Raw genomic sequence first — 10,548 nt, forward strand, 5'->3', positions numbered from 1 at the left:
TTAACTCGACTCGTTCATAGAATTATATTTACGTGTTTTCTTTTAATCTTTTTTCTCTTTCTTATTCGCTTTCCTTCTTTTTATTTGTGATGTTTGTGTTGATTTCTGCTGCTTCTCTTCTAGGTTTACTGTCACTTTTTATTACTTTTTAGTACTTTTTATCACTTTTTATTACTTTTTATTACTTTTTATCACTTTTTATTACTTTTTATCACTTTTTATCACTTTTTATTACTTGCGTTTTCCTTTAACTTTTTAAAAAAGTTATTGGTGAAGTTCCCCCATCACAATTTCCTTGACTGTAAATTTCTACAAATGACAGTAAATCTGCTGCTGCTGTGTTAACGGTTTATTGGCAAGGTGACATATAGCAAAAGAGCGAGGCCTCAGCAGCACAGAGTATTTTAGGGGAGCAGTATGCTAAATATATTGGAGGTCGCAGGTACAAAGGGAAAAGTAGGTCTCGCAGCACAGAGCATTTCAGGAAAACAATGTGCTGATTATGTGGGAGTTGCAGACTCAGAGTTACATTGGTTGAGTTTTTGCAGCAGCACAGAGTATTTCAGGTGCGGAATGTGTTAAGCTTGCAAGAGGTGACAAGCTAAGAGTTGGATACAGGAAATAACAAGGTCCCTCAGCAGCACAGAGTATTTTAGGGGAGCTGTATGCTAAACATATTGGAGGTTGCAGGTACTTAGGGAAAAGGAGGTCTCGCAGCACAGAGAATTTAAGGAAAAGAGTGTGCTGATTATATGTTGGAATCGCAGACTCAAAGTTACACAGTGGAAGGGTTTTCCAGCAGCACAGAGTATTTCAGTTGAGGAGTGTGTTAATCTTGCAAGAGATGACAAGCTAAGAGTTGGATACAGGAAGTAACAAGGTCACACAGCAGCACAGAGTATTTTATTAGAGGAATGTGATAAATCTGAGGGTTTTGGAGAGAGAAGCAGGACGGAGTATTTTATAAGAGGAGTGTGTGAGAATGATGACAGATGACAGAGGCTGCATTGTAGAAGGAGTTGGGTGGCTCAGCAGCACAGAGTATTTCAGCAGAGGAGCGTGCTGATGTTATATATAGGTATCTAGACATGGCACAGGTTCTATCATATAATGTATCACAGGGGGTCGCACACATTGAGGATTAGATATTATTATGAAGAGGTTGGATACATCTTGTACGAGGTTCGGGTCGCCGCAGAAACGTATTTATTCGTATAAAATCTGAATTTCCTGAAGGTTTTCTCTCCCGAGCAGCAGACTGTGGTCAGAAGCGTCGGTCCGTGTCGTCTCCGATATCCGTCTATTGTGACACATTAAAGTATATGGCGCAAACCATCCAGAAAATGAAGATAAAGAAGCCGACCCCCGAGGACGCACTGTTCCAGGAGTAAGCGGAGCCGGAGTAACGCGCGGCTGAGCCGGAATCCAGATGAGAGTTCGCTTTCCTCGTCTGGAAGAAAAGGAACATCAGGAATAGATTAGAAATCTGCTGACATCGAGTCTCCCATCATCTATACGGTCTTCTCTTTAGGGGTCTTTTTTTTGCCACAATTTTCCAAATTCACAGTAAAATTGCTTTATTTGTGCCTCGATTTTGGAAAATCACTGCAAAAAATATATATATATATGCAAAGCTATTGCACTGTGTGAACACACCCTTAGGCTGTGTTCACACATTATGTCTTTGCTGTGTTTTTTTGGCAGTAAAGAAGCTGCTTACAAAAAGCAGGATTTGCTGAGTATTTGCTGCATTTTTTATTCTTATTTTTACTGTCTCTTTTTTCTGCCCCCCCAAAAAAGCATGATGCGGCTTCCTTAGTTTTTTGCACCAAATACGCAGCAAAACCTGATACCTGCATTTTTTTGCTGCGTTTTTGCTCTTACTCATTGTTTTCTTTGGGTGAAAAAACGCTGAAAGAAGTGACGTGCGGCACCTTGCAAAAACGCAGCAGTTTTCCGAATCAGTCAGGATAAAACAACATTTCTGAAATCTCATAGCTTTAGCTTAAAATTTGCATTAAACAAACAGCAAAAAAAAAACACAACGTGTGAACATAGCCTTAAAGTTTTGCAACATTCTAACAAACTTTGTTGTTAATCATGTTCAGTATCAAGATCTCGTTACAATTGTATCCGGTCTGGAAAGTCGTTACAAAGCCCGGACTGATACAATTGCATCAGTTTTGGAAAAATGTAACAAAGTATCAGTGCAATCAGAAAGGATACAATTGTAACAAACCCTCAGACATTGGGATCAACAACTCTACAGGGACAAAGTCTCCTGTAAATGGAGCAGCGATGGATCCACATCCACACAGTCGGGCTCCCAGTGATCATATATTTATCACCTATAGATTGGTGATATCTGGAGATTAAAGGTCAATTTATATAAGACCAGTCCCCCAGAACTGGACATTAACCCCTAGACCACCAGGGATGTTTATTTGAGCCCCTCGACCACCAATCATGCTGGAATTAATCTCACTTCTTTAGACTTTCAGCAGAGTGGGCACTGACCCGTTACCCACCCCAAGCCGATAGATCGGGCTGCCCCATCATTTCAAAGCCCTATCGGGAGCTCCAGGAGCCTCTTTTTTCGGGGTGTGCAGCCAGATCGTCGATAACGTTTTTAAGGTACAAATATAAAAAAATTCCCATTAATACGTTTTTTTACCTTTATGGAGTAAATGAGCGCCACAATCGCCAGAGGGAAGAAACAGAATACTAAATTCAGGATGGATCTGGTCATATAATCCGGGTAGACAGTTGGCGGTACTATCACCACGGTGGGCTGGGCGGCCATCACCACGGGAGTGACGACGTCCACCCTCTGGAACACGAGCACGTCGGTTTGCGTTGCAGGAGGGTATCGGGGCAGCTCCATCATTCTGTATGTACCGGCGGACGCTGTATACGCCGTATACCTCTGTACACCGGGGACGGCTCCTCCAGAATGAAACCTGAGATTCTCACCTATCCGATATCACAAGTAATAAAACGGCCGGCCGCGATACAGGAATCATAAGGAAGTTACAAATGATGCAAATTTACATTTGCGAAGGTTTTTCACTTTCACTCTGCATGTTTATCCCTATGTAAATATGATTTATATGTAAAGGGGGTGCGGGCCTTTAATTGAAAGGAAAGCAAAGTCTGGTTAAAGGGAATGTGTCACCTCCTACACAAGTGGCTTATATGCATTACGATACTTTACAGCCGTCCATAAGTACTAGACCTGTCCTGCTATTTGTATGGGATCCTTCGTAAAAATCCCACGTAGTGGATGGGGTGTGGTACCAACTGCAGTACCGCTTGTCACCACTGCTCGTCCCTTCTCTGTTACATAGTAGGTCAGAATTATTTCTCTGGTACTAAACGCCACCAAGTGGTCATATCATGGAAGTGCATGTCAGACACAGAGTTCACCAATGAGGATGAGGGACCTCCAAAAAGGTGCATAGGACATCCTCTGTGAAGGTCCGCCTATTTGGACCCTCCAAATGCACTGGCGGACACAGACAGAAGAAGCTCCTGTGCAGCAACAATACATGGGCCCTTTGCAGTCCAATAGCTCCTTATTATGCACATTTATCTCTTGGTCCCCTGTGCACAGGTTGCACCAATGATTTGTCCACCCCTACCCATAGGACTATGTGGGGTGAAGGATGATGATTGCACCCGCGATGCCTCCATTCCAGTGACTCGCTTCCAAAAGTACTGCAAGATGTGACACTATGTGCAAAACTACAGTGTCCTCCGCAGGTCTTAGCAGGGGTGAGAGAAGGGCACCATGCAGTGACCATGTCACCATGTATGTCAGGTATAAGGACAATGGGACAATCTTATTATTTGAACCCATTATTAACCCTGATGTTCTCCGCACAGTTTACCAAAGCAAGTCCAGATGCCGTTTACCTTTTGCTCCATTTATGACCAAATATGTTGAATTGTCGTACCTGAGAGCAGCACAAGCTGCATACAATAAAAGCATAGCTTAGTGATCAGAACTGCAGTACCAAGAGTGGCCACTACACAGATTATGACGCTGTGCTGTTTCTGTATTCTGTGCATGTCCAAAGCTGGGATGGGGATGTTGGGTGTTGGACCCCCATCCTAACAATATCTAAATCCTGGACAACCCCTTTAATTTTAATGCCACCTATACTCCATCCATTTTAAATAATCATGAGAATTTTTTTTTACATATTTTTCATACCATGCACTTCATGAAATACCTAAGGGGTTTACTAATCTGCCCGGTTCAGGGGTGCTGTTTTTAAAATGGGGTGACTTACAGAGTGATATCAAGTATATAGGAACTTCAGTACTGAACTGGCCTCTACAAAAATGAGAAATCCTCCTGGAGTTAAAAAAAAAATCCTCCTTTTTTTATCAGATTTCTAGGATGTTAAAAAACGAAGCCCCCCATAAAGTGGACACATTGTCAATGTCAATTTTTAAAGGGGTTCTCGTCGATGTAATTGAATGTCAGGAGGAGACGGTTGTGGATGTTCTTTTTTCCAAGTATGTAAATTGTTACTATTAGTTATTTTTAGAATGTCTGCCCCCTAAAAAAGACCCCAGTTTGTCTGATGTTAGGGGGGAAGAACGGCCAACATTCAAGTAGAGAAGGCGTGGACCACATACAAGACTCTGATGCTGGTCGGCATTAGTACCTGCAATGATGATGTCTTGTACAGCGCTACGGCATATGATGGCGCTATATAAGCGAGTAACATGAATAAATAAACATTGATGGATCCACTGACCAATGGAGTTGTCATCCCCAACCTCCGTTGTCCTCAGACCAGTTTTATCACTTTGTATGAATAGAAACAATGTATCTATTTGTTTGTTTATTTAATATATTGATTTGTAGCAATTACTATTCTCAATGTATCTGATATTTTTCTTTCTTTCTTATTAGTTACATTTATCTCCTGATCACAATCTGGTACTTTTTGAATGTTTTATCTATTTGCTACAACCCATCATAGAATTAGACACGTACTTTACATTTTCAGATCTTATTTTCTGTCCCTTTTTTAGCTGCTTTTCTTCTTTATATTTGAGGTTATTTTCAATCCTAGTTTGTTTTTTTTGTCTTTATAAAGTTTTGCCTTTTCCTACAACTTATCTGCTGTTGATTCTCATCCTTCCAGTAAAGCTCTACAGGAGAAGGTCTGAATTGATTGACGACGTGACAGAGGAGGATGGTCCCCAGCAGCGCAGAGTATTTTAGGAGAGGAGTGTGCTAAAACTATTTCAATAGAGAACTGAGTTTCTAACAAAACCCTTTAGGAATGAGAAATCATACTAACAAATTACCTGAATGGACCCAACTTAAGCCCATATTAATTAATTACTATAAAAGTCAAGTTTTAATCACATTATCCCTTACGTTGGGTCCATTTACCCTCTGGGTAATTTGTTACTAAAACTATTTCAGGTCACAGAAGAATTAGATCTTGAAAATCTACCTTAGGACAAAGTAGGTCTTGCAGCACAGAGTATTTCAGGACGTGAGTGTGCTGACCTTGCGGAAGTCACAAGCTCAAAGTTACATAGCGCTAAGGGCGGGGAGATTCATCAGCGCAGAGTATTTCAGGGGAGGAGCGTGTTTCTCTTGCGTGAGGCCAACAGTTGCATACAGGGAGTATTCAGCAGCACAGAGTATTTTAGCAGAGGTATAAATCTACACACAAAAATGAGAGACACCTGCAGTAAAAGTCTTCATTGAAGGACAGCGTAGGGGAAAAAACAAAGGCTACAAACAGGTATGTGGCAAACTTAAATAAGATACACTCAAGAAACCATAAATAAGTATATAGCTTTAAGTTTATATGTCCTTCCAGGAACACGTAGGACCCACAACAAGTGTGCTTCATGTATACATCAACAGCACAATAGGTATATATGTATATGTAAACCAATAAAAAACACAATAAAGGACGTCACACGCTGCTGTTATTTTTGCGTTCAGACACGCCACCGGACGGGTTTGTCTTTCTTTCTTCTTATTCTTTGGAAATATCATTGTGTCCTCGGCATTTGTAACTTTAAGAGTATTATTAGTATGGCTTTTTCTTCAATCCTTTGGAAGCATTCAGCTTATCTACCAATGCTATCATCAGTCAGATATCTACTCCTCCACTCCCTTGGGGGATATTCAGCGTTCGAGGACCCTCCTTAGGGATTTAGAAAAACTTCTCCTTTCAGAAATGAAGGACTTATGGCAAATAGCTTCTTTAAATTAATATTTAAACCATGATAAAAATACCCAAGGGCCTCATAGTCTTGCTACGTGTAGCAGAAGCGATCTGTACCTTCTAAGGGAACTATTGAAGTAAGTAAAAAGTAAGAAAAAAAAGTTTTTTTTAAAAAATGTAAAAATTCAAATCACCCCCCTATTACCACATTCAAAATGAAAAAATCTAAAAAAAAATACACATATTTGGTATCGCCACGTTCAGAATCGCCCAATCTATCAATATATAGAAAGAATTAATCCGATCGGTAAACGGCGTAATGAGAAAAAAAATCAAAACGCCAGAATTACGTTTTTTGGTCAACACAACGTTACAATAAAATGCAATTAGAGGCGATCAAAACATCGTATATAGGCCAAAATAGTATCAATAAAAACGTCAGATCGGCGCACAAAAATTAAGCCCTCACCCGGCCCCAGATCCCGAAAAATGGAGACGCTATGGGTTTAAAATAAAAAAGTTATTGCTGGTAGAAAGGGAGAAAAAAACGGAAACGTAAAAGCTTAAGAATCATTTTAAAAATAAAGATAATGCTAATATAGGTAGAAAGGCTACTGGGGGCCCTACTGCCTACTTTCCCCCCCCAAAAAACCCACAAAATGAAAAGAGGCAAAAGAGGCATAGGGAAGACTAAAAGAGATTCCCGTTTCAAGTCTATAGAATATGACCCGAAAATGTATACGGTAATTTGAGCAAAAAAAACACTAAAGAGGTATCTCTATTAAAGTCTCAAAATTTGCCCCTTCTGCCAAATTCAATACGTTTGATGCATCCATTGGCATCAAACATTACACTTCTAAATGGGCCCTTAAAAAATATTTTTTAAAAAAGGATAATGGGTTAAGTAATCAGTTTAATGTCCGCAATAATAATGAATCTCAATTTATTCATACTGTTCTTACCCTCAAATACAATTTCAATCCTATTAATGAATATTCAACAGCCTTAAAAACCTTTGAAACCATGGACATTAATGGGATACATCAACTTGCCTTCGAAAAATCAATGTATCCCCAATCCAATTTGACCAATCAGGAGAGAAAGGCCATTATTTCATTGCAGGAAAATAATAACAATAATGGACCTCTCTTACTATGACTGTGAATCCTTACACATACTTGGAGACATTCAGACATATAGGAAATTCAAAATGGACCCCACTAAGAGTTTCATGGAAATTCTAGCCATGGGCGTAATGAGGGCATACTCAATAAGAATGAATTTTATTTCATCTTAAACAAAACCCCGAGGCTGCCGGTGTTTTATCATATTCCAAAACTGCATAAGGATAGTACCAACCCCCTCGGCCGCCATATTATTTCGGGCATTGGTGGTTTAACTGCCAATCTATCAAAGTATGTTGACTCCCATCACACAAGTATGTCAAGACCATGTGTCACACAATTGCCAGCACATCTAAAGGACAATGGCTATATTTTACAAATATTAGAAACTACCTGTTGAACATGAAAAAGGCTGTGAAGCAGCGAAAATTTTTCTTGAGCCTAGTAGGAAGTATCATCCTGATCAAATCAAATTCATTACTGACAGCATTCTGTTCATTGTGACCCATAATTATTTTTCATACAGTAATGATATCTATCTTCAAGCCTGGGGAACCGCCATGGGGACCAGGTTCACGCCAAGCTGTACTAATTTGTAAATGGGCAAATAGGAACACCTTACCATCTTCCCTAATGGCAAACTACAGTCGAAACTGGCCCTGTGGCGGCGGTTCATAGACGATATCATCTTCATCTGGAAAGGCTCTGAAGAATCTCTTTTGTCCTTTTTTGATCAGCTAAATTAAAATAATTTTTTTCTCAAATTTATCCCCACTTACAGTCATTCTACTATTATTTTTTTTGATCTGAATACAGAATCATGCCATCTTCATCAAATGCTACCGTAAACCGGTGGATTCAAATAGCTATATTGCTAAAACTAGTTGCCATCTTCCAATCTGGTTTGCCAATATTCCCAAAGACCAAAAGCCCAATTTGTTAATAAGGGGTATCATGAGGATCAGTTAATTATTGTGTTTCAGGAGATTTTATCTATCCCTAGGGAAAATCTGTTTAAAAAACCTGCAAGTATTCGAGAAACATAAATCTCACTAAAATAACAGCTCGCAGCTATCCCTATAATCACGTAGTATAATGCGCAAACTGGTCCTTTCAAACATATGGTCACAAAATTCTGGCCTTTACTTTAGCAGGATCCCCTTCTTTGGGAGTCCCTACCTGCCTGCCCCTAAGTTTGTCTTTCGAAAAGCTAAAAATATAGGAAACTTGGTCCTCTCTGAACTTAGCTCCTCTGGACAATGGAATAGAGTTAGGGAGATATAGCAATTTGCATTAGAAGGGGGATTTCTTTCCCTGCATAATCTATGGAGGATGAAAATATAAAATATAGCATATGGGTCTGTGTGCCTCTGGGGGATATCTACATAACTTGAGAAGTGTGTGTATATATATATATATATATATATATATATATATATATATGTATATATTTAACATATGTCTTTTCCCTCTTGCTGGCAGCATATGCAGATGGCTGTATGTGTCCTTTGTGGACACCCATATATATGCATCTTCTGAAACGTGCGTAGGGGCTGGTAGCACTGCTCAGTAATAGGTAATGTATGTTCTTTTTTGATTGTCTAGCTTATATTTGTATGCGGGGACAGCGGATTATCTCGCATGTCAGGTTACAACATTAGAAGCTTGCTTTCTTTCTATGACTTATGTTCCTTGCTATACAATAACTTCAACCCCTTTCTTGGTTTCCACTATTATGGGTTTGTGCTGCCATCTTGTGGTTTCCCGCTGTAACTTTTATTGTGATTTATTTATTTTATTGATTTTTTGCATTTAATAAAATATCATTTTATTCTGTATATCTTGGTTCTTGAGTACTTTATTCTTTTTGCATTTAATAAAATATCATTTTATTCTGTATATCTTGGTTCTTGAGTACTTTATTCCTATATGGACATAAGTGATTATAATGTCTGTAGATATTCTATTATTTAATAAATGCTAATCACACGCTGAGCATTAGACTTGGAGGCATTCTCCGTATTGTACAAGGTGCGGTTCTCATTAACACTTAATTCTACATAGCCGCAGTCAGTCTTTCCGCAGCTGCAGAGTCGTGCCAGAAGCAGCAGCGGTCCATGTCGCCTCTCCTATCCATAGTAGTAATAGTTGATTTTTTGTCACCCATTAGTATGTGATCCAGGCAACGTTAATGCAAATCCCGAATGCCAGCACCGCAATGATCCAGGTGAGAGCCGATGGGAGAGTCATCATCCTGCTGCTCCATATCTCCGCCTGTCTGGAGGGACAATGAAATAAAATTATAACACTTTAAAAAAAAATGACATTGGGTCTCGCATCAAAGTTCTGCAACTTTCTAACAGACCATTTTCTTGCTGTCAGTGAATAAAAACATTTATGGTTTTATCTGGAGGCTCAAAGCCCAATCCCTCTATTCTTAATGATGAGGCTTTATTACTATTGTATCCATTCTGGAGAGTCTGGACTGCACTGATACATTGTAACAAACTGTGTTGAGCTGAGGCTGGATGCTAATTCAGAGCATGATGAAAGGAAGCAAAACATGAAAAGTCAGTATTAAATCGAATAAGCCTCCGTCAGCAGATCAGTGTCACATTAATAGAGGTACTCACACCATGAATACGAGCAGAAGGGATATTTTATTAGTTCACATTATTACAAATATACAATAGGGAGGGATTAAAATCAATTAGAAACAGAAAGAGAGAAGGTGACAGCAGAAACATACGACTGGGAAAGGAAAATGTCAAATAAAAATCAAGCTGGAGAATAATTGAACCACATGTATAATTGTATCTGACAAGTGGCAACATCGGAAGAAGAGAAAGAAACAAAAAAGACGGGGAAGGAAGAAAGAAAAAAGAAAGGGAAGGAGTAAAGGAAGAAAGAAAGGGAAGGAGGAAAGGAAAAATGAAAGGCAAGAAGGAAAGGAAGAAAGAAAGGGAAGGAGGAAAGGAAGAAAGAAAGGGAAGGAGGAAAGGAAGAAAGAAAGGAAAGGAGGAAAGGAAAAATGAAAGGGAAGGAGGAAAGGAAGAAAGAAAGGGAAGGAGGAAAGGAAGAAAGCAAGGGAAGGAGGAAAGGAAGAAAGAAAGGGAAGGAGGAAAGGAAGAAAGAAAGGGAAGGAGGAAAGGAAAAATGAAAGGGAAGGAGGAAAGGAAGAAAGAAAGGGAAGGAGGAAAGGAAGAAAGAAAGGG

The 10,548-nt window shown here is 39.4% G+C and overlaps 2 long non-coding RNA genes across 2 annotated transcripts; one reads left to right on the forward strand and one right to left on the reverse strand.

Annotated features, from left to right (window-relative positions):
* Positions 1 to 334: 334 nt before the first annotated feature.
* Positions 335 to 3,038, reverse strand: LOC141172931 (uncharacterized). Its single transcript, XR_012252553.1, has 2 exons — positions 2,675 to 3,038; positions 335 to 1,450 (listed from the first exon to the last, which is right to left on the reverse strand). It is a non-coding gene; the product is annotated as an uncharacterized lncRNA (long non-coding RNA).
* A 2,534-nt stretch (positions 3,039 to 5,572) lies between these two features.
* Positions 5,573 to 9,739, forward strand: LOC141172932 (uncharacterized). Its single transcript, XR_012252554.1, has 3 exons — positions 5,573 to 5,777; positions 8,816 to 8,909; positions 9,504 to 9,739. It is a non-coding gene; the product is annotated as an uncharacterized lncRNA (long non-coding RNA).
* The last annotated feature ends 809 nt before the right edge of the window (positions 9,740 to 10,548 follow it).

Source organism: Phyllobates terribilis, unplaced genomic scaffold (assembly GCF_046119375.1).
Source record: "Phyllobates terribilis strain yellow unplaced genomic scaffold, ASM4611937v1 Scaffold_12__6_contigs__length_324123572, whole genome shotgun sequence".
Lineage (NCBI taxonomy): Eukaryota > Metazoa > Chordata > Amphibia > Anura > Dendrobatidae > Phyllobates > Phyllobates terribilis.